This window comes from Chelonia mydas, chromosome 1, assembly GCF_015237465.2.
Source record: "Chelonia mydas isolate rCheMyd1 chromosome 1, rCheMyd1.pri.v2, whole genome shotgun sequence".
Taxonomy (NCBI): domain Eukaryota; kingdom Metazoa; phylum Chordata; order Testudines; family Cheloniidae; genus Chelonia; species Chelonia mydas.
Genome location: NC_057849.1, coordinates 42,362,364 through 42,387,444, shown reverse-complemented (window position 1 = coordinate 42,387,444; position 25,081 = coordinate 42,362,364). Strand labels below are relative to the sequence as shown.

General features: G+C 42.2%; 1 protein-coding gene across 12 annotated transcripts in view; it reads right to left on the bottom strand.

Moving 5' to 3' along the window:
* TNFRSF19 (TNF receptor superfamily member 19) overlaps positions 1-25,081 on the bottom strand; it is a 124,677-nt gene that overhangs the window by 72,924 nt on the left and 26,672 nt on the right. The gene's annotated exons all lie outside the window — the stretch shown is intronic.

Here is a 25,081-nt window from a genome sequence, read left to right as displayed (position 1 = left end):
ATCTTTTCAGCAAGTTCAAATGTGTCTTCCACTGCTAATAATCTCCCTTACTTCTATAAGTAATACTGAGTCATCCACTTTATTTGAGAAACCACTGAGCATTTCAATGATAAAGGACTTCAGGGACTCCAGCTGCTTCATTACTAGCAGCTTATGGTAGAATTATTGAGCTGTCTGTTTTTTAATTCAGCTGGTCATGTGAATGTGCAGAACCTGGGACGAATGCAGTATTTGGGCACTTATTCATTTACAAAAACAGGAAAGGAACACTTTGATATTAAGGTGCATAGCTAAGGTGAACAAAGTTAATTGCTGAAGAGAGGACAAATCTTCAAAGGTTTAAAAGCTGTGTTGGTAAATACAACAGGGGGCTGGTTAATGGACACAGAGAACAAGGGCTTGAAATGTTCATTACCCACTAAGAATTTTAGTAATTTAACTATCTCCTATTTAACCAACAGTTCCCAACACAATTGTGGGAGTGCTGGAAAAGCTGCAAGACCTCTGTGAATCAGGAGAAGGTGATGGCATTTATTAAATCTGAATATTGCAAGAGCTGGTTACTTACCCCAACAACTAATTTGTGCAAAGAAATTAGTTTTTAATTTCCACAATTTTGGGAAATATTTTTGAATGGGTAGGAATACAAAAATAAAGATGATATCGAAATGTAGGTTATAGCAGAAGTAACAAAAGTCTGGAGAATTATGGAATGATTCCCATATGAGGAAAGATTTAAAAGATTTAAGTAGTACTAATGTGAAGAGGAAATGAACAAGAGGCATAAAATGAGGATAAAGAGAAGGTAATTCAGATGTGCCCATTTTCCCTCTCTCATGCTACATGAAGAAACAGACACCAAGTAAAACTGAAAGGCAACAAATGTAACTCAATAATCTGTGGAACTCACTCCCACAAGATATTATCAAGGTAGAGAGCTTATTCAAATTTTAAAAAGGATATGACATTTATATAAAAATAAACAGTTACATGAGCTAGGATAAAAATGTATATGGCATAATAAGTCTCATCCTTTAGGACATAAAGCTTTTATTGCCTCAAGTTAGGAAGACACTTCCCTCACAGGCAATGTTCCCTCTAATTTTTGACAGGCCATGTGTGCACAAAATTTCTTCTGTGCAAATTTTTGAAGCAGAGTTCAAATTTGTGCGCCATGAGGCAAATGCGCCCAAGCAAGTAAAATGCTTATACATTTAAAAAGTTTTAATTTGAAATTTGTGATAATAGTTTTACACCATGTTATTTTGTAAATGTAATTTTTAAATACTTAGAAAAAGGAAATTTAACCATTCTTCATGAAGCAGAAGTTAGTTTCAAGCATTACATTTTATGATCTTTTTTTGAGAATCATGATCATATATCAAGCACATATTAATCTTGATCATTATCAGTCCATAGGCTTCTGCCTGTTGGTGTCCACTTTCACCTTTCATTCTATACACATGTCCGAAAAGATTTTGATAAACATAGAATAAAGACAATTTAATAAGTATGCCATTATGTCAATTTATATGGGTTTTCAGATAGAGACATCATAAGTAAAAAAAGAAAAACAAGAGTTTGTGTTTTAAATTTAAAATGTTCCTAAAAAATATCAATACATGATTATCAGCCAAGAATAAGATATGTAATTACAAATGCATTTTAATTTCCTTATTGGTCAAAATGTCAAAGACTGCTAAACTAACTTTACTGTTTTTCCCTGCAATCTTTTTCATTTGCCCATTCAATATAAACTCTGTCCAGATCTATTAGTCCTCCATCCAGCTGGTAACTCTTAATACACATCAGCAGGTCCAAATGATCTACTTGTAAATGATTCCGTAGTTTGTTTTTAGAGTGTTCATTAAGCTAAAGCCACACTCACATTCTGCACTTGATGCTAGGAATGTTCCTCCAATATCCATCAACTCTGCAAGATCCTGAAACTGTTCATTTTGGTGAGCAAATGTCACCATATCCGGGAAACTTAAAACCAATTGGCTTTTGATTGTTTCAGCTACTGCAAACTTGAAGTCATTGTACTGACTGACTATAATAATCTCTTCAGCAAGAAAGTCTTTGTATTTTGAACATAGGGATTTGACCTGATGAATTTCAAAAATTGAAGTCACACTTAACTATTGCTGCAGAATCAAAAGCGGACCACTCCTGGACTTCATCCTCTGGAAACCTGTCTGCCAAATGTGCACACAAGATGTTTATGAAAGTTATTATGGAACTGGTTATCAATTTCATTATTTTCTTGAGAGCTCATATCTAAGAGAGCCTTAACTTTGTCACTCCATAAGACTGAATCTCCAAGGTACTGTCTTCTGATCTTGTTCAGTTTACTTTGGGCAAGGTGAAAATGCTTCAAGAGGTGTAAGTGCCCGTTTCTGTAGCAGTGTGGATAGTGAAGCCAGCTCTGACAAAACATCATTCAAAACTTCTAATGTTATTCGGTATTTCATGGTATTCAGCTTTTTTGTGGCAGTATTTAGAAACCAGGTCAGTATCTTGCGTCTTGCTCAAAATATTCCAGAAGAGGATTATAGTTGTGAATAATTGCTTGAAGTGGCAAAGTGCCTAGATACCAGCGCACTTCATTTGAGTGGCCTGAAAGCCACTGACTCACATTCAGAAGGATCCACTATTTCCTGAAATTTGCATTTCTCCTGGATGACCACAGAACATCACGTAGACAGTTCTCATTAAGGGTTTGATGTCTCTTATCAGTTGACCTCTTTCCATGCATCGGAAATCCCCAAGTCTTCCCGGTGTGCAACGCAAATGTTGCTTGGACTAAGTGTGGAATATCACATTTCAGCTGAGCCACCACGCCATTGAATTTGCCCAACATCACAGAGGCAACCATCAGATGTGAACATCATCATTTTCATTAGATCAAGTTGGTGTTCTTTATAAAACTCTTTGATTGCAGACACTATTGAAAACAGCATCACATTCTTGCAATTGTAGTAGACCACCAAACGAAGTTTTATAGTTGTGGCAGAATTTATGGATTCTATATTTAAAAGTAGAGTATCCAGTATCTGTTTAATGGATATATCAGTGCTTTCATCAACAACTAGAGTATGAAACATTGCAATGCTATTTCATGCATGAGGTCATTTTGGACAATGCAGTTTGATAAATTTCAAGAATTCAAAAGCATAATTTTTACTTCCCAACTCGCTGGTATGTGCACATACTTTTCCATATGGTCATTAATATCCTGAACAGAAAGCATTGAGCTGTTCATTTAATGGCCAACAACACACTGTCAATAAGTACCTTGAATTTCTTCTGGGTTTGAGCACTTGCGTTCAAAATTAATTTGCCTCCTCTGCTTTTCAGCTGGACTTTCAAGAATCATGCTAAGCAATCCACTCCATAAGGAAGGGTTTTTGTTTCTAAGTCTTGTTACACCATCTATATGAAACTTACTTGACCGATGACGCTTTAAGAAATCCAACTTCCATACATCGTTCCACATTCTTCCTGTTGAAAATTGTCCTGAAGCTCTGGCATCTCGACAATATACACAAACCACTCTGTTGTCCTCATCATATGTGAATATTTCACGAAGTTTAACAAGCATTACACTATGTGACTTCGGTGTAACTGTCTCTATAGTCTCATCCAGCCATCCAGATTTAAATGAAGTCGCTGTTCTTTTACGCTTTAGACCTCTAGACAGTGACATTTTGGATTGATTTTTTGCCAGATTGGTTTATTTAAAATTATACTTTTATTATATAGCTACTATTTCAATGCGCTTTACAGCGTGACGCGACAAAAGGGCAAATGGGAGATCATTCAGATCAGGATACCAGAAGTTTGTGCATAGCTCCGATCACATCCATGTATCTGCAGAAAAAAAACGTGGGGAAATGGTAAAACATCATGAGTAAATGTATGAAGTCCAATGCCTTTGAAAGATTTCAGTCACGAAAACAACACTTACCTTAGTTCATTTCTGGGAAATCTTTGCAGTTCCTTAGCAACTACAGCCAGGCATTTTGACTTATTCACACATACTTGAGTTTGTACACAGCCAAATGAACAGACTACAAGGAGATGTGGGGGTCCTGACCGTCCCGACGTGCTCAACGTTCCACGTTCGAAATGCTGGAGGGGAGGGGTACGATTCATTGCCCTCCTTTCCCTTTCCCCCCCTTGCCAGCTAGTAGAATCTGGCTGTGTTGATAGATGGCAGGTGAACAATGTCAAAAGTCGCCCGTAAATGATATGTTGGCCTGGTTCCGATGTAGTATTTCATTTTTTGTGTGCGCGGTGTTTCGCCATGTGCGCGGGGTTTAGGATCTTTGTGCGCGGGCACACGCGCACAGCTGAGAGGGAACAGTGCTCACCAGGCATGTTATTGCAAATTGTGCTTTAGGCGTTTTACACCATCTTCAGAAGCAACTGGTGCTGACCACTATTGGAGACAGGGTACTGAACAGAACAGATTACAAGTATGAACTGATATGACAATTTCTATTTAAGAGCATTTTATTAATATAGGATCTTATAGACAATTGTTTGTGGCTCTCCCCAACTTCTGTGCTGTTTTTTGTTCTGGGGAATGTAAGAACAACCTACAAAATGAAATCCTTCCATCCCAACCAGTCACATACTCTTAGCCATACATGGATACCTCCTCAACCCTGCAAAGGGACAGCAACTACTATACTGCACAGGCGATGCTTTACCAAACACCAAATTTTCTCTTCAGGCATGGGGAGACCATGAATAGAATGCCCTCTCCACATACAAGTTTCAAAGACAAGACAAAGGCCCAAACTGTTTTGAGAGAGAGAACAGATATTGTAAATGCACAGTCCTAAAAAAACCCACCCCCTCTCCCAAAAAAATCCTAGTTACTTACCTGTTCTGTAACTGTTGTTCTTCAAGATGTGTTGCACATGTCCATTTCATTGTGCATGCTCAGCACACTGAAGCAGTCTGTACACTGGGCGTGCACGTGCCTACAGTGTAATGGACATTTGCAATCACTTGAAGAACTGCACATTTATAAAGATTTTTAGTCACAAACTAAAGGCCAGATTGTGCAAAAATAGAGAGAGAGAGAAAGAGAAAGAATGGCTTTGCTCACCTAGAAAAACATTGGTGAATGACAAATGGAATCCTTAGCACCCCAACCACCTAGACTGACTGCAGACCTGGGCTGTGGCCACTAGCAAAGACACTGTGGAAGATTAGAGGATTCTGACTATTTTCTGTACCTCACAAGAGATTTTTGCACAACTGCTCAAGACATTGAACAAGCCCACCATCATTTCCGTTCTGTAGCAAAATTACAAGATCTGCCATAGAAACTTCTCCTCAGCTTGCACAGAAGGGTACAGACGGACACACAGATATACACATAGATCTATATACGATATAATAAATGGTATATTGTGTATTCATGTCCTTTTGTGTACCTATTTATTGTGCAGCTAAACATAATTTCACACAAACAGCTGTTAAAATAATGTATTTATATTGCAAAATCAAGCACTCAAAATTTGTGAAATTCCACATTTAAGGTTGCATGGGCAACCATAGTTCTTGCACTGAATGAGGGGGAAAAACAGTATGTGATCATGTAATTGAAGGACTGGATCAAAATGCATACACACAAGGGGCACAACCTTCAACATGGCATTTTCCATTTGGCTTTCTTCTGTCTCTCCTGACCCCAGAGTTGAAGGAGACCCTTGCACTGGAGGGAGGGTGGGGTATATAAATGGACCAACTGGGGCAATATACAGGTAGTGGCCCTGATTGCTGTTAGTGCTTCTACAGAACTTTTCAAAAGGTTCCCACAGATTTCCAGTGGCCTTAGTCACAAGCTATGTGTACATCAGTTACTTCTGAGGGCATTCTGCGCCAAAAAATTAAATATTCTGCGCCAAAACAAAAAATTCTGCGCACAATATTTTAAAATTCTTCAAATGTTATTTGTCAAATGAATGTGGAAGCTCCAGCATGGCATTGGGGAGCACAGGCCACTGGCTGCACAGAGGTGGGAGATCACTGTGCAGCTCCCCCCCCAGGACATGGACTCAGCAATGGACTCAGAAAGTCGTTTTTCTGACAGGGAAGCAAAGAAATCTGCAGGGGATATAAATTCTTTGCATGAGCAGTGGCACAGAATTCCCCCAGGAGTAATCAGTGTGTCCACAGAATCATACTTCAGTAGTATTTGTTAGAAGTGTTTGGTCCCAGTGCAAGAAAAACAAATCTCTTCCCCAAGGAGTATATAATCAAACAAATATTAGTAAGTAGATATAAATATGATTTAAAGTTGTGACAAACAACAAAAAACCCTTCAATGAAAATGCCAAGTTAAAGCAGCTAGGACAACAGGACAGGAGAGTGGTGTATCCAAAAATTACAAGTATTGAGAATATCAATTAATATACTAGTATAAGATACCTGAAATACCTAGGCATGAAATGGTGAGTTAAGGGTGGACTGCTAGCTTTATCTGAGAATTTTCTTTGTCACTTATCAAACACGGTGTAAGAGCAGTCTGTGTGTTAAAAAATGGAAAATATCTCTGTAAGAGGTAAATTGGAATTGATATGATCAACAATGATTATCTAATTACCAATAATTAAAATTAACCCATTCTTATCTCTCATCAGAATATGTATATTGTGCTAAAGTTGGTTGTGACTGTCAAGTTTGTGGCAGTCAAGATTGTGTTGGAGTTTCCAGCTCAAAGAGAGTTTTAAACCTTTATTTTGAACAAGTTTCATAAGAATGGTAAACAAAATATAAAATGCAAAATGAGTACTCTTTGAATATTTCACAGTGATTTGATGAAAAATTGGTCGGTACAAAGAGAATATGTACTCTGAAATCATTTTTGGTACTTTTTCTTATTGGACTGTCTCACCTTTTTTCAGATGCCCCTTGCAAGATATCTGAAGTACTATGGGCACTGGGCTTTGTTCCACATATTGCTCCTTGCATGCCAGTTCCAACATTAGCAATTATACTTAGTTAGCCTTTGTCTATATAGCTTTTTGTCATGTTTTAGAAATAAGTGCAATTGTGTGTGAAGACAAACACACCACATTTGAAGTTACATGTCTGCTGGTGAAAAACCTCTTCAGTCACTGAATAAGTTCCAGTAAGACAATACAGGGAAGGACAGTCCTCCACCAAAACCCCTGTAGCCTATGGGAAAGTTCCCTGAGTTGTAAAATAGGAGATCATGGGTTTAAATCTTACCTCTGTTAACTTGGGGATATTGACAACTTGTTTTTATTAGGTGGGGCTAGAGTTAAAAAAATAATAGCTGTTGAATATCCCTTTAATTAGTAGTTTTGTATCGTGACTAAATCTGTCCACTTTTAATAAAGTGACATAAACAACTATGTTCCATGGTCAGTGTTTCCTTTATATATTAATGGAATCCCAAAATTTTTGAGGGGGGCTAAAGCCTCCCCTCCCCCCAGTTGGCTATGCTCACATAGCTGCTGTTTATATCATGCACTTCAGCATATGCTTATTACTGGCCAAGGCCACAAACCTGAACAACAGAAAGCAATCAAGTTTGAGCTGCTGCACACAAGCCCTCCCTAATTTTTCAGATAGGTTAACAAAGGGTATGTCTACACTGCAATAAAAAACCTGTGGCACTGAGTCTCAGAGCCTGGGTCAGATGGGTCAGGCTTGGGTTGCAGAGCTAAAAACTGCACATAGACATTCAAGCTCAGGCTAGACCGGGGTGGGCAAACTTTTTGGCCTGAGGGCCACATCGGGGTTGCAAAACTGTACAAAGGGCTGGGTAGGGAAGGCTGTGCCTCCCCAAACAGTCAGGCCCCCGCCCCCTATCTGGCCCCTCCCACTTCCCACTCCCTGATTGCCCCCCTCAGAACCTCCAACCCATCCAAACCCCCCCCCACTCCTTGTCCCCTAACCACCCCTTGGGACCCCACCCCCTACCCAACCCCCCCTGCTCCCTGTCCCTGACTGCTCCCACCGACTCCTATCCACAACCCTGCCCCTGACAGGCCCCCCGGACTCCCACCCCTATCCAACTCGCTGCCTTCCTGTCTCCCCTGATTGCTCCGCCTGCCCTATCCACAGTACCCCCGCCTCCCTGACAGGAGGCCCCCCGGGGACTCCCCACTCCCAACCCTTTCCCTGTTCCCTGTCCCCTGACTGCTCCCCCCGAAACCTCTGCCCCATCACAATTGGCCTCATGCCTCCCTGACTGCACCCCGGGACACCCTGCCCCTTTACCATTCTGCTCAGAGCAAGCAGGCGTACGCCGCCCAGGCTGAGAGCCAAAGCTGCGGCTCCCTGCGCTGCCCGGTAGGAGCGGTGTAGAGAGCGGCCAGACCGCTGCCCCCGCGTGGCGGCGTCGCGGCTGCAGGGGAGGGGCCGGGGACTAGCCTCCCCGGCCAGGACATAATGGGCCAGGCAGGACAGTCCCATGGGCCGGATGTGGCCACGGGCTGTAGTTTGCCCACCTCTGGGCTAGAACCCTGCGCTGAAAGACCCTCCTCCCTCGCTTATCCCAGACCCTGATCTCCAGCCCAAGCCTGAATGTCTACACTGCAGTTTTATAGTACCACAGCCCAAGCCCTAGTTCAGCTAACCAAGCCCAGCCACAGCCATGCTGCAGATCTTTTATCTCAGTGTAGACATACCCAGAGAGATTATGCCAGGCAGTCAGGAACAGAACAAGGGTCTCTATCATGGCAAACGTACAACTTATCCACTCAGTCAATTACCTTCCAAACAGAATATTGAAAGCTGAAAGTCAGTTTCTAACAACTAAACTTACACACTTCTCATAGAGCAAGGGACAGAATCAAGGGTTCCTCATCTCCATTATGCTACTACTGACTAGTAAAGAGTTGGGCAACCCAGTCAGAAAATGTGTATCAAGTCCTCCTTTAGTGATTGGTTTGAAAGAGATGAGCAACTTCTCCTGGAAGCTCAAGTGACAGGGTCCTCATCTAGGCTCAAACCCTGATAGTTGACCTCTATTGGGAGAGATGGTTTATAGTTGTATGTGATTCACACAGCAAGAGGACATCTCTAAAACAGCTTTTGTACCTAAAAACATGGTAATCTGAAAATCATGGTGTGAATCACTAAATACACGCATTTGTTATGCATTTTGATTTACACGCAATGGCAGGCTAAAAAGATTGAGAGATATGCTTCACACTGGAAGGAACAGAGTACAGACAGGAGGAGGAGCAAATTAGACAGGTGGAGGAAGAGCAAGCCCCATGCTGCTGCAGCTGCTCCTGGCTATATCCAGTTTCCAGGTATCAGTGAGAGGCTACTGCATGTTTCAGAAAGTGAGATAAGACACACTCCTTTATGGGGCTTCCCTCCACCTAACAGGTTATGCTGGCACTGCTAAATATGGTGGGTTTCTCTTGGTGCACTTACTTTCAGTAACCTTTAAGCAGGGATAAAATGTTTTAGACAGACAAAACTTGCTGAGGTATTTTGCAGCCTCTCATGCTCTTTAGGAGAGCTGATAAAGCCTGGAGCAGCTTCAGCAATGCAGTTTTTCTCAGCTGAAGCGCAGCTCCCCTTCTCCCCTCTCCCATCCCTAACCCTAGGAAGTTATCTGCTGAGGTACACCAACTCCATATAAAAAAAGCCCTAGGAAATTAACACAAACTACATTTAGTGACAGTTAAGTTTGCACCCCATTTACACAAAACCTATCTATTCAGGGGACACCATCATAGGGCCTAATCACATCAGCCACACTATCAGAGGCTCATTCACCTGCACATTTACCAATGTGATATATGCCATCATGTGCCAGCAATGCCCCTCTGCCATGTACATTGGCCAAACTGGACAGTCTCTACGTAAAAGATAAATGGACACAAATAAGATGTCAAGAATTATAACATTCAAAAACCAGTCGGAGAACATTTCAATCTCCTCTGGTCACTTGATTACAGACCTAAAAGTCGCAATTCTTCAACAAAAAAATTTCAAAAAACAGACTCCAACGAGAGACTGCTGAATGGAATTAATTTGCAAACTGGACACCATTAAATTAGGCTTGAATAAAGACTGGGAGTGGATGTGTCATTACACAAAGTAAAACTATTTCCCCATGTTTATTTCCCCCCCCCCCCTTACTGTTCCTCACACGTTCTTGTCAACTGCTGGAAAAGGCACACCTTGATTATCACTACAAAAGGTTTTTTTTCTCTCCTGCTGGTAATAGCTCAACTTACCTGATCACTCTTGTTACAGTGTGTATGGTAACACCCACTGTTTCATGTTCGCTGTGTATATAAAATCTCCCCACTGTATTTTCCACTGCATGCGTGCGATGAAGTGAGCTGTAGCTCATGAAAGCTTATGCTCAAATAGATTTGTTAGTCTCTAAGGTGCCACAAATACTCCTTTTCTTTTTACAAAACCTTAAAAGCTGGAAATCAGAAGTTAAAGTCTGCCACATTCCTTGCCACCTTCATATTGCCAAACAACACTGCTAATAACCCACTCCCATAAAGCTTTCACTTTCATCTGCAACATCCCAAAATGAAATACATACTCCAACTTCATCGAACTTGTGCTGTATCGCAAAATCTTAACTGTGATCTTAGCAATGATAAAAGAGATTAATTTCCCAAATACTTAGAATGTGCCACAATCAGATGTGCTGATTTGTTGTTAAAAGAGTGTATAAGATTGCAGTTTCTTTTGGGTTACAGTGCAAATTTGGTAACGTAAGTGTATGTAGTGCTTTTAGATGCAAGTGAAAGTCATATGGGAGTGCTGGAGTGAGCGAGTAATTGACAATAAGAACATAAGAATGGCCAGACTGGGTCAGACCAAAGGTCCATCCAGCCTAGTATCCTGTCTACTGACAGTGGCCAATGCCAGGTTCCCCAGAGGGAGTGAACCTAACAGGTAATGATCTAGTGATCTCTCTCCTGCCATCCATCTCCACCCTCTGACAAACACAGGCTGGGGACACCATTCCTTACCCATCCTGGCTAAGAGCCATTAATGAACTTAACCTCCATTAATTTATCCAGTTCTCTTTTAAACCCTTTACAACCTCCTCAGGCAAGGAGTTCCATAGGTTGGCTGTGCACTGAGTGAAGAAGAACTTCCTTTTATTTGTTTTAAACCTGCTACCCATTAATTTCATTTGGTGACCCCTAGTTCTTATATTATGGGAACAAGTAAATAACTTTTCCTTATTCACTTTCTCCACATCACTCATGATTTTATATACTCTATCATAGCCCCCCCTTAGTCTCCTCTTTTCCAAGCTGAAAAGTCCTAGCCTCTTTAATCTCTCCTCATATGGGACCCGTTCCAAACCCCTAATCATTTTAGTTGCCCTTTTCTGAATCTTTTCTAATACCAGTATATCTTTTTTGAGATGAGGGGACCACATCTGTAAGCTGTATTCAAGATGTGGGCGTACCATGGATTTATATAAGGGTAATAAGATATTCTCCGTCTTATTCTCTATCCGTTTTTTAATGATTCCTAACATTCCGTTTGCTTTTTTGACTGCCTCTGCACACTGCGTGGACGTCTTCAGAGAACTATCCACGATGACTCCAAGATCTTTCTCCTGATTAGTTGTAGCTAAATTAGCCCCCATCATATTGTATGTATAGTTGGAGTTATTTTTCTAGTGTGCATTACTTTACATTTATCCACATTAAACTTCATTTGCCATTTTGTTGCCCAATCACTTAGTTTTGTGAGATCTTTTTGAAGTTCTTCATAGTCTGCTTTGGTCTTAACTATCTTGAGCAGTTTAGTAGCGTCTGCAAACTTTGCCACCTCACTGTTTACTCCTTTTCTCCAGATCATTTATGAATAAGTTCAATAGGATTGGTCCTAGGACCAATGTTGTAGGTAATATGGAGGTGGTAAGGATTACAGGAGACTTTTCCTTTCACTCCTGATATTCATGTTCTGGATGGAAAGGGTGTGTCCTAATGCAATCTTTACTGTCACTAAATGTACTTTTTGTTTGCATTAATGGTGACTTGTTATAATCTGAATAATCTAAATGGCTATGTTTATTAAAAAAATTAAGGTAGGACAAGGAAGGGGTCTTATCTTCTGAGTGCTTCCGTCTTTATCTGTTAGCACGCTGCAAAAGGTAACTAACAGCCAGACGTATCAGATAAGGAAACCATGTTTGTGTGGGTTAGGTTGGGACTATTAGAATAACTCTATCTTTGTCCTTTTTTTATTTTGAGTAGAACTTTGGCTATTAGAGGCATTTAGGGGAAAACATGTACAGTAGACCCAACGACTACTGAAGGTAAAAAAGCATCCCCAAAGGATTGGTGACCCAGCCCACCTCTGAAGCAGAACTGAGCACATTTCTTTTTGTTTACTACCATGACAAACATGTCTATTTGAGGTGTGCCTCATTGCTGCAATATGTGGTGAAGTATAATGGAATCTATCTCACACTCATGATCTTGAGAACAATGCCTGCTGAGTGTGTCCACAGTCACATTCTGAACTTCTGGGAAGTAAGATGCTGTGATGATAATCTGAATGCATATGCACCAATTCCAAAGTTTGACCGTCTTGGCACAGAGGGAGAGTTATCTTGCCCCTCCTTGCCAATTGATTAGTAGTGGAAACTGGAGATGGGCATATCTGACTGCACTGAGTTCCTGGAGTTGATGTGCAGAGTGTTATCCTGAGATGTTCACCTGCCCTGGGCTGTGTGGGTGTCCAGATGCGTTCCCCATTCCAACAGGGATGCATCTGTCATTATAATTGCTGGGGCAGGGCAAGTGAAAGGGACTCCTGCACAAACATTGTGAGGGTATTTCCACCAATTGAGAGATTCCTTTATGAAGATGGGTATGGAAAGCAGTGTAGTTAGACTGTATCTGTTCAGTGAATAAACGGTCCTGAGCCACCCGGAAGGCATCACACTCACAGTTTTGCATGATCCATAACGAAAGTACTAGCTGCTATATGTCCCAATAGCTGAAGACAGTTCTGGCCCATAGTTTGAAGGCTGATCTGGATTGTATTGACTATGTTGAATAGGGCCATGAATCTGTGCATTGGGAGGTAGGCTCTTGCTGCTACTGAACCAAAATGAGCTCTTATGAATTCAGAGTTTTGCATAGGGGGGTAAGGTGGATTTTTGAATGTTCAATTGCAGGTCCAATTGAAGAAAAAGGTCTATGGCCTCGCAAGTATTGGAGATCATCATCTCCATCATCTTCTTAGGTACTGAGTGAGAAGAGGCAGTACTCTTCTTGCTGCCTCACTCCGTTGATGGTACTGATTACCTCTCGGAGCATAGGACTTTATAGTCTTAGGCTTAATCATGCCCTGGGTACCTGAGGAACCAGCAGCCTCATGGGTACTGGGTCGGAGAGCAGTTCAAAGGGTGTACCTGTGAATGTTGACAGGACAAAGTTGAGATCCCATTGAGGTACAGGTATAATGACCAGTGGCAAAGTCCTGATCAAGCACTTCACAAGTCTCACAGGAGCCAGATGTGTAAAGACAAATTGTCCCTCTGCCGGAGGAAGGCATTAATTGCTACTAAGGCCTGGTCTACATGGCGGGGGGGAATCGATCTAAGTTACACAACTTCAGCTACGTGAATAATGTAGCTGAAGTTGATGTACTTAGATCTATTCACCATGGTGTCTTCACTGTGGTGAGTCGACTGCTGACACTCCCCCGTTGACTCCACCTGTGCCTCTCACCCTGGTGGAGTACCAGAGTCGACGGGAGAGCGCTCGGGGGTCAACGACGCGATAAATCGACCCCCGCTGGATAGATTGCTGCCCGCCGATCCGGCGGGTAGTATAGACATACCCTAAGTGTACTTGCAGCAAATTAAGTGCTAGACCTGAAGTTCTTAAGGAGAGGAGATAGTCTAGGATAACTAGAACACCTATGGCATCTAGCGATTGTTGTGGTGACATGTCCAGGCCAAAAGTGTGCCACCATTTAGCCAGGTAGCAGGCTCTAGTAAAATCCTTTCTATCTTGATTAAGGATTTCCTGAACAGATGTGAAACCTGAACATTCTATTTCCAACACCCATCAAATACCGGAATGAGCAAAGGTTGGGGTGCTTGATCTCCCTCCCCCGCTACTCCCGGCCTGAGTTAGGAGATCCTGAAATGGGCACATCCTGATAGGTGAGCATGTGGACATCATTGAGAGTTCCATGAACCAGAAATGTCTGGGCCAGTTGGGTGCTAGGAGGATGGTAGTGGCTCTGTTGCAACCGATCATCCATAGAATTCGCAGTAGTAGAGAGATGGGAGGAAAGGCGTATTTGAGACCGTCCATCCAAGGAAGCAGGAGAATGTTGACCTGGGAATCGTGGCCTATAGCTTCCTTGGAGCAATACATGGGAAGCTTTTTATTTGTATGGGATGCAAAGGGGTCCCATAGCAGAGCTCCCCATTGTGTGAATAAGTTGGTTAAAACTGTGATGTGGATCTCCCATTTGTGGTCTGCAGATAAACTTCTGCTTAATTTGTCTACCAGGGAGTTGTGTACACCTGGGAGATATGTGGCCTGTATCGTAATGTTGTTTCTGATGCACCAGTTCCAAAACCTGACTGCTTCTAGGCATAGGAGACGGGATCTTGCTCCTCCCTATTTATATACACCATTGTGGTGATATTGTCTAATATTACCTGTACATGGAGCAAGTGTATGAGGAGAATGAGGAAAAGGAAGGTCTTGCACACAAGACAGACTGTTCTCATTTCCAGAAAGTTTATGGTCCAGGTACTCTGAGCAATATGGTAGTCCAGGTGAGTGCCCCACTCCATAAGGGAGGCATCTGTCAGGATGGTGGCCTTTGGTATGAGAGGGCTGAAACAAGTCCCCACCATGACTTTGCTTGGGTTGGACCACCATGCAAGGGAGGTGAGAACTCTGGTGAGAACAGTCATGGTGGGAGACAATGCGATTCCTGCTTGGTCAGCAGGTGCAGTGTAGCCAAGTTTGAAGGCACCATAAGTAAAGTCTGGTGAATGACGTTAACGTAGGTGCATGTGACCTAACAGAGAAACACTGGCACACCACAGTTTGTGGCTGATGCAAGGGATCAAGTTGCACATCACATAAAATCTGTCTGTGCAGAGAAAGGATCTCGCAGAGGCTGAGTGCTGCCATCCTCCTACAAATGTTATTGTCCTAGTGGGTGACAAAACGGACTTCCCTGCATTTATGCCACAGCTAAGGTAGCAAGAAGGTACCAAAAAGAACCTGCTGCTGCTATGACTTCCTAATGAGATTGGCCTACCAGGAGCCAGTCATCCAGGTATGAAAAAACCGTATAGCCCTGGTGTCGCATCTGGTTTGCTACTACAATGAGAACTTTTCGTGCACCCTAGGTATGTAACGAGACCAAAGGGGAGGCTGTGAAACTGGAAGTGCTCTTGGCCAACCACGAGTAAAAGAATAAAAATAAGCTATAAGCAGTTTAAAAAGTTGGTTTCGCATACACAGTGTACCGGTTTCAGAGTAGCAGCCGTGTTAGTCTGTATCCGCAAAAAGAAAAGGAGTACTTGTGGCACCTTAGAGACTAACAAATTTATTTGAGCATAAGCTTTCGTGAGCTACAGCTCACTTCATGCATCCGATGAAGTGAGCTGTAGCTCACGAAAGCTCATGCTCAAATAAATTTGCTAGTCTCTAAGGTGCCACAAGTACTCCTTTTCTATACACGGTGTAGTAATTTTTGTTAATACTGAGAGCTACAATTCTATTTAAAAAAGGGACAACTTAAAATCACATTTCTCTCATTTTTTTCCCAAACCTACTATTTTTACAAGTTAAACTACAATTACTGTAGCCCAAATTAGAGGAGAAAAGGGTTTTTTTTTTTCCAGTTTGCTTACTCAGTGCATTTGAAAGCACAGTGTATAGTCAGTTCTACAATAGTACAGGAGCAATTTTATAGTTGCAACTGCTTGACCATAGATAAGGATTGCTACTGAGTTTCCATTTTTAATTCTGATTTTGGCTTCACTCTGAAATTAATGAAAAGAGTATATTAGTCTTTATATGGGTAAGGTTACAGCTAGGTGCAGAGTAGCATACCTTTTCTATCAAATTTGAAGCATATTGGAAAAGAGACCACGCTCTAAAACCAAAGATGTTCAACAGAATTCAATAAGTGTAATATGTTTCTGCCACTTCATAGATCACCCCACCACTGTAAAACTCTACTTTACTGGACTCCTCTTATTAAGACTATGGCACAGTGTCAAAGGTTACTTAATTAAAGTTAAGTCTTATTGAGGAAAATAGAAAGGAGCATAAACTCTGGCAAGTGAAGTGCAAAAATATAATGAGGAAGGCCAAAAAAGAATTTGAAGAACAGCTAGCCATAGACTCAAAAGTAACAGCAAAATTATTTTTTAAGTACATCAGAAGCAGGAAGCCTGCTAGGGCCATTGGAAATCAAGATGCCAAAGGGGGATAAGGTCACTGTGGAGAAACTAAATGAATTCTTTGCATTGGTCTTCATGGCTGAGGATGTGAGGGAGCTTCCTCAACCTAATCCATTCTTTTTAGGTGACAAATCTGACAAACTCTCTCAGATTGAGGTATCATTAGAGGAGGTTTTGGAACAAACTGATAAATTTAACAGTAATAAGCTATCAGGACCAGATGGTATTCACCCAAGAGTTCTGAAGGAAATCAACTATGAAATTGCAGAACTACTAACTGTGATATGTAACTTATCTTTTAAATCAGTTTCTGTACCAGATGACTGGAGAATAGCTAATGTGATGCCAATTTCTTAAAAAGGCTCCAAAGGCGATCCTGGCAATTACAGGCCTGTAAGCCTAAATTTCAGTACTGGGCAAATTGGTTGAAACTATAGTAAAGAACAGAATTGTCAGACACATAGATGAACACGATTTGTTGGGGAAGAGTCAATATGGTTTTTGGAAAAGGGAAATCATGCTTCACCAATCTACTAGAATTCTTTAAGGGGGTCAACAAGCATGTGGATAAAGGTGATCCAATGGATATAGTGTACTTCGATTTTCAGAAAGCCTTTGACAAGGCCCCTTGCCAAAGTAAGCAAAGTAAGCAGTCATGGGATAAGAAGGAAGGTCCTCTGATGGATCAGTAACTGGTTAAAAGATAGGAAACAAAGGGTAGGAATAAATGGTCACTTTTCAGACTGGAGTGAGGTAAACAGCGGTGTCTCCCTAGGGATATTTTACCAATGGGAGCTGTGGGAAGCCCACTGGCCAAACCGCCAGTGGCGAACTGCGGCCACTGGGAACTGCGGGTGGCCATGCCAATGTAAACAAACTGTCTTGCAGCCTGCCAGCTGATTACCCTGATGGGCCGCAGGTGCCCGCCACTGGTGTAGACGCTGCATTTGGTTATGTCACGTACATGACAAGCGATGTCCAAGCGATGTCCCATAATGTCCATCCTGACTGGTATGGTCAGTATTCTGCTGCCCTGAACCCAGCTACACAGGCTTCTGCCTCTCCCACTTTAAAGGCCCAGGAATTTTTGAAATTCTCATTTCCTGTTTACTTGGCATGGAGAGCTCACATCTGATCTTACCAGCTGATCATGGCAACTCCAAGCAGCAAATGCTCCCCTGCTTGGAGAATGCCTGAGTTGTTGGATTGCTGGCACTGTGGGGAGAGGAGGCTGTTACCGTCCCAGCTCTGCTCCAGTTGTAGGGACTTCAAAACCTACAGTCAGATTCTTGTGACACGTTAGGTAAGGACTATGAATAGGACACACATCAGTGCCGTGCAAAGATGAAGGAGCTGAGGCATGCATACCAGAAGGCAAGGGAGTCAAACATTGCTTTGGAGCTGTGCCGAAGATCTGCCACTTCTATAAGGAGCTGGACGCAGTCTTCGGCGGCAACTCCACCTCTACCACCAAGAGCCTCATGGATACGTCAGCAGGGCTGGAGACAGAGGACTCAACTCCAAGGATGAAGTCATGGACGAGGAGGTCAAGTTGGAGGATGATACGGAGCACATGGGAGGGTCGTCCGGTAGCACGACAAGTCAGGACCTGCTTTCCACTCCGGAGAGGTCTAGCTAGTCCCAGCAGTCCATCTTTTGTATGCATGATGCAGGGAGAGGGGAGCTCTGGTAAGTGATATTTTTGAGTTGTTGCTGCTCGGTTATTATGAGGTAGAGCTGTCCCTTTGCTTTGTATATTCTAGAAGTGGGTGAAAGGATAGAAATGTAGAAGACTAGCTGTGTTTGCCTGTACTTCACATTCCCTTGTGCGGCTATGCAGTGTGACGGAACAGTGTTAATGCACACCAAGATTTCACAGGAATCCTCCAGAAAGATCTCGAGGAAACACTCCTGGAGGTATTTGCCAATCCTCTGCTGAAGGTTTCTTGTCAGAGCTACTTTGTTCCTTCCCGCACTGTAGGAAACTTTCCCACCACAATCAGCAATCACTTGTGCAGGGATCAAAGAGGCACACTGGCAAGCAGCATAGGGACCCAGTCTGAAGCTGCATGCATGCAAGAGATTCACCTTTAAATCTTTGCTTACCCTCAAGAGTGAGATATCAACTTCAATGACCTCCACCTGTGGAAAATGGTGGCAGAATTTACAATATTGTCTCTAGTCGCCTGCAATGATCCCCTTAAAAAAAACCACATAGACCCTTTGCCCTACGTTGAACATCCCCCAGCCCTGGGTCGAACTCACCATGTTTAGGGCATTCGCCAAGCTGTGTACTTGCCAAGGGACCATGAGAAACTGGTTACTATTTTAAAAAGGTGCATTTTACTATAATGATTCAATGCTGTGCATGCACTAACAATCATGCTTCTGTTTATTGTTTCTTGTGCTTCTGCAGATGTGGCCTTCAGAGGAACTGCCTACACACTGGCAGAGTGCCTCTGCCGGATAAGGAAGCAACCAAGGAGGAAAACGGAGAACATGTTTTGAGAGGTGCTTCAACCCTCAGAGGCCGAAAAACAAGAACACAGGTCATGGAAAGAGACTTTAAAAGAAAAGCATAAAATAGACAGGTAGGACAGAAAGGAGAGTCAGGAACGAATTTTAATGGGCCAGGAGCAGATGATAAAAGTGCTGGAGGAGCAAATAGAGATGCTGAAATCTCTAATCACGCTGCAGGCAGAATTAATGTGTGTTCAGCCCCCTTATAGCCGATACAGAACTGCTTTCCATGCCCTTCCCAAACATTCCTTGCAAATTCCTGGCCCGTCTCGGTACCCCGTTCACTCCATCCCTTTGGACAGGTTCCAAAACAATAGCTGGAGTTACACACAGCTATAAGAGCCTACACTGCCCTTCATTGTTTTTTTCTCTTCCCACCAAGCCTTGTGTGTTCTTAATTGGAATTTAATAAAAACATACTTTCTGAAAGATAACCAATCTTTATTTGTGTTCTACACATGGTGGTTGCTGCTGGAATTAATACATAGTGGGAATTTGATCATTTGCTGAGTTCAAATCATGATCAGGAATCATCAACATTTCATGCAAGGCGGCAAGTTAACAAAGCATGACAAAATGCTTTATAGAAAGACACATTACTGGAGCTCATTGTCAAAATGGTGCCTCAAAGCCTCCTTGATTCAAATAGCCCCCCATCATGCCCCTCTAATAGCCCTGGTATCTGGCTGCTCAAAATCAGTTTCTCAAAATCAGCAGCCAGGTGATCTGCCTCAGTGCTCCATCCCTGGGAAAAACTTTTCACATTAGCCTCACAAGTATTATGGAGTATGCAACAGGCTGCTATGACTATGGGAATGTTTTCCTCATTTAGGTATAACCTGTCATAAAGGCAGCTCCAGCATGCTTTTAATCTGCCAAAAGCACATTCCATGGTCATTCTGTACCTGCTCAGCCTATTGTTGAAGCGCTCATTGCTGCTGTCTAGGTTTCTCGCGTAAGGCTTCATGAGCCATGGGAATAAGAGGTATACTAGGTGTCCCAGGATCCTTATGGGCATTTCAACATCCCCCACTGGAATCTTTTGGTTTGGAAAGAAAGTCCCTGCTTGTAGCTTTCTGTACCGTGTTCCTGAAGATGCACCTTTCCGCAGGCATTGATGTCAGTGAAATACCATAGAGAACTACCCCTTTCTATTGATGTACTCTGTCGCAAATGGTCGCAAATGGCCAAAATTTGAATCTGCATTCCATCTATCGCCACTCTTTAGTTAGGGAATTCCGTTGTCACAAAGTCATCCAGTGTTTCATGGACATTTCAAAAGTCACAGTCCTTCGTCGCTGGGTGCGACTAATGGCCCTGCACACCTGCGTTAACACAGCCCCACTGGTCGATTTCCCAACTCCAAGCTGATTCGCAACTGACCTGTAAGCAGTCTGCAGTCGCCAGCTTCCACCCAGCGATCGCCTTGCACTTCTCCACTGAGAGGGCAAGCTCTCATTTTGGTGTCCTTGCACTGCAGTGCTCGGGTGAGTTCTGTACACACTTCCAGGAAGGTGGCTTTCCGCATCCAAAAGTTATGCAGTCACTTATCATCATCCAGACCTGCATAACAATGCGATCCCACCGCTCAGTGCTTGTTTCCCGAGCTCAAAAGCGACAGTCCAACGGTGTGCAGTTGCTCAATGAATGTCAAAAGTAATCTGGTGTTGTTTCTCTCCATGGCACACAACAGGTCAAACAACTCTGATTCCTTTTCATATTGGAAGCATGACCATCCGCAATGTGTTCATAACAGCTACCACAAACAATAGAAAGAAGTGTGGGATCCATCCTTTCAGGCAGAGAGGCAGGTGCATTAGTAAACAGGGGCTGTTAAAAATGCAGTGAAACACAATTGGAAGCCCCTGGAATGATGGGACAGAAAAAACTGCATCAAGGGATGTTGAGCCCCACACCATGATACATTGTGATCCATTCCCCTTCCCACTATTCCTAGCTGCAGAAAGGTGGCAAATAGCACAGTGGGATAGCTATCACAGTGCGCTGCTCTCTCTGTCAATGCTAGAGCGCCAACTGTGGACTCGCTCTGCCAACAGAGGAGATTTTGTGAAATGTAACAAGCAATGCAATTATACAAGTTTCTGATTGTCGGCGTGACTTGTAGTATAGGACAAGGACTGGCCTCCTCAACTCCTTCTTTCCTAACACCTCCCACCACCACCCTGAACACTACTGAGCAACCTCCTAAGATCTTGTAGGAAGGGAGAGTTTTGCTCCTGCAAGCCTCAGAAGCTCTGCAATGAGGGTAAGGGGTGAAGAACAGAGTATTTGCAGGGAGGTGACCACAAGAGAGGCATTTCCCCTTTTTGTGACTCTCCTGAGGTCCATGGGGGAGGAGGGGAGAAGACTCACTGACCCTCCTCGTGAATCTTAAACACTTGTCTAGATTCCCAACCACACACAAGCCTTAAGAATGCTCATCAGGGCTACTCCCAACCCTTCACAATTTTTAGTAGTCATTTTATTCCCTGACAAGCCTCATTTAGCAATCTGGGTCCTGACAAACCCTAGTTTGGCCCATCAGGAACCTCCAACAACCCCCATTAGATATTAAGGCTGGGGACTCAAGATGGCATCAAAGAGTCTATATGACATTTTTAACTAACGTTCTTAAAATGTAATGCGCACATTCAAGAACACGTGTCCACAAACTTAGATTCAGCTTAGTAAAGCTTCCCTCTGTGTAGGCATGTAAAATAGCAACAGGGGAGAGATGATTTGAGAACTATGCATATATTACTGAAGCCACACAAGTGTGAAAGAGAATATGGTGAAAAGAAAATGATAATGCAATTCTAAGAAGGAAACAGATCAAAACACTCCCTCTAGACCTATATATAGACTGATTTCCTGGCCTGCAATACATCCTTCTCCATCTCTGCAGAAGCTACCAAAACAGAAAAGAACTATACACAGTGGTGATCTGCTTCACTACCCTGGAGTGCCTACAGCAGAACTCACCATTATGTGCTGCGACTATTTTAACTGAAATGATCACCCACATCCAGGATAGCCTGACAGGATGTATGATTCTGGATCCCATAAAAAGACTGCTTTCATTTCATGAATTCAGCCTGTTTATGTTATACGAAATGTTGGACATACTCAGAGAGGCAACTGAAAATGAGGTCCCTGCCCTTCCTAGTTAGTAAAAGAGATCATTAACAAATCCGTTGGCTGACATTGCTAATACTTCATTTGTAGATGTAATCTTCCTTCCTACATCAAAGCCTTACTACAGTTAGAACAACCATGGAGAAACCTTGGCTAGATGCAACAGACACAGCCAACTACAACCCAGTCTATCACCCGTTTCTGTGCAAGCTTCATATTAAGCTTGCACAAAGATGCCTTCAAACATATGTTTCCACAGCCACTATCATAGACCTCTCATAACCTGGTTTCAGGCCAAGATTCAGAATAGACATAACATTGCCCTAAGATAATATTCATGCCCTAAGATAATAATTTATAGTGTTAAGGCAAATGTCCAGACCCCTGGACCTCTCTGCAACATTAGATATGGTTCTCCACAGGATGCCATATCTTACCTGAGGGAGGAAGAGATCCAGGCAATGCTCATAAATGTTCTGAATCCTTTCTCAAGTGCTGAGATAGCAGTATTGGGAAACAGCATCTATGCCGCCAGGCCCTTCATGCGCCACAGGGATTAACTCTTTCTCTGGTTCTATCCAATATTTACATGCAGCAGTCACAGATCCTGGGTTAACTGCACCCATGACCACCACATATTTTCCTTTAGGGCCACCCATCTAGGTCTTAGGTTTCCAGCCATCATCTTTCTAGGGACAGAATCCCATGATTCTCTCCCACTAGTCCAGGGTCTTAGCTACATACCCCTGCAATTCACTGTGATCGCCTCAGCAGGTCTGACTTCAATTCAGCACCTGTAGTTCTCTTCTCCCTAGGGCAAACCAGCAACCAAGTAGCTTCCACAAAACAAAGTAACTATTTATTCAGAACAAATGCATTTAAGAGAAAACATAATTTAAAAAACGAACAAATAGCGTATATCACACCTACCTTACCAGGTTACCCATCGATCACCTGGAGACCCTGGTAGGTAGGTTCTAAAATACTTCAGGTCCGCTTGCAGGTCCTGGTTCTGTTGGTCAGAGTCTTATACCTGTCAGTTCTCAGATGGCATGAGTGACCCTTTCCCTATGTCAGGGTTGCTATTTTGTACAATGTCAAGTTCTTTGCCTTCTTAAATCTTTGAACCAAGTCAGTCCAATCTGTGAAGTTTCACCCCAGGGAGAAACAGTACAAAGCCCCTTGCTTCCCACATTGTTTCAGAATTGGAGATTTTGCATGAATTCCACACCTCTCCCCCTTACCCCAGTTGACTTTAGTTTCTGCAGGAAGCATACCTTATTTTACTGATTTATCCAGGAACACAATCAGTAACCAGCCCATAAAGATACATATAACATTTATAAAGTTGATACTATAGTCTTTGAATAGTCCATGATTCCATAGCATCACATTGGTCATAGCAGCCACTGGGAGACATGGTGAAACTTCTCAGAGTCAAGCATTAACAATATGCAGAAGACACACAAATGTCATTTGCAACCTACACTGAACAGTCACCAAGTTACCCTAATGTCTGGCTGTGAGTCAGCATCTGGATGAGACAGGGCTGGCTAAAGTTGAATACCAGAAAGACAGAGGCATTTGAAGGCAGAGGGAAAACATCTTGAAAGAGCTGGCTTCCATAGATACAGCCCCAAAATGTAAACTCACAGATTGTTGAGACAATCTGCAGTTTGGCAATTCTGTAGACTCCTCATTGATGCTAAGCCATTTTATAGCAGTATCCAAGAAAAATGCTTTCTACTGTTATCTCTAACTGGCTAAGAGACTGTGCCTCATAGCTGCTGCTGATCTGGCCATGACAAACACATACCTTTGTATACTCTCAGGATTACAAGTTAGTTTATATGGGTTTGAAAAAACAACAAACTTGAAAAAACTGAAGATGATGCAGAATGCAGCAGTACACCTCATTAGTGACACAGATTACTGACAGCATATTACTCCATTACTCTGTTCTTTTCACTGACTGTCCATTGAACACTTTGTTAAATTTAAGTTCTCAATCCTTATTTTCAAAGCACTAAATGATCTGGGCCCAGCATACCTAAAAAAAACACTTTATCCTTTGGAACCATGGACTGTCCTCAATAGCCCCACTCCTTAGGAACAATGCAAGTGTCCACCATAAAGGGTGAAATGCATCTATGCAGGAGACAGGGATTTTTGGGAGCCTGGCCCCAGATTACAGAACTTTCTCCTACGGAAACCAAGTACCATCACAAATCCCACAACACTCCAGCCCAAATGAAAGTACATTTTGACATTATCTTACCTAACAACAGAACATATAACAGTTGCTTATTTGAAAAATAAAATGAGCATGTACATAACTTTATAGAACTTCACACAACATTTTCCATTGTGAAATAGGAGGAAATGCAGTGGAACTACATTTGATAGATTTTAGTTTCCTTATTTAACTGCCCTAATTCTGGAAGGTGCTCAGATGTCATGGTGATAGGAGTGATCCAACTACCTGAACAGAACAGTATCTGAAACTATTTTTTAAACTATAATTTAACATTTGCTAGATTTCAAGTCAGTGTTGTCCTCTTTAATATCCTATTTGTTATATATAGCTATATATAGCTATTATTTACGCAGGCCAAGTTTGAATGCAGAAGCTGATATTTTGAAGTCTTCATACTTTTTGAAGGTCTTATCAGCTCCTCTAGCATAACAACTCTAGATTTTTCCTAGTGTTTTTTAAACCTTTTAAAATAAGAAAGGACGATTAACATATTTTTCGCTTTTGTTATTGCAACATTAAAATGTATTTCATTTTCAAAAATCAATACATGTACAAATTAAAAGTTGATCACAAAGCATTATCTCTACAATGCAATTGCCAACTACAATACATTGTACAATTTTTTTCTGAAATCTTAGACCTAAGGTTGATCCTAGAAACTGATGCACTAGTGCTGAGTCCCACTGAAATCAATAGGACTCCACATGATTAGAAGA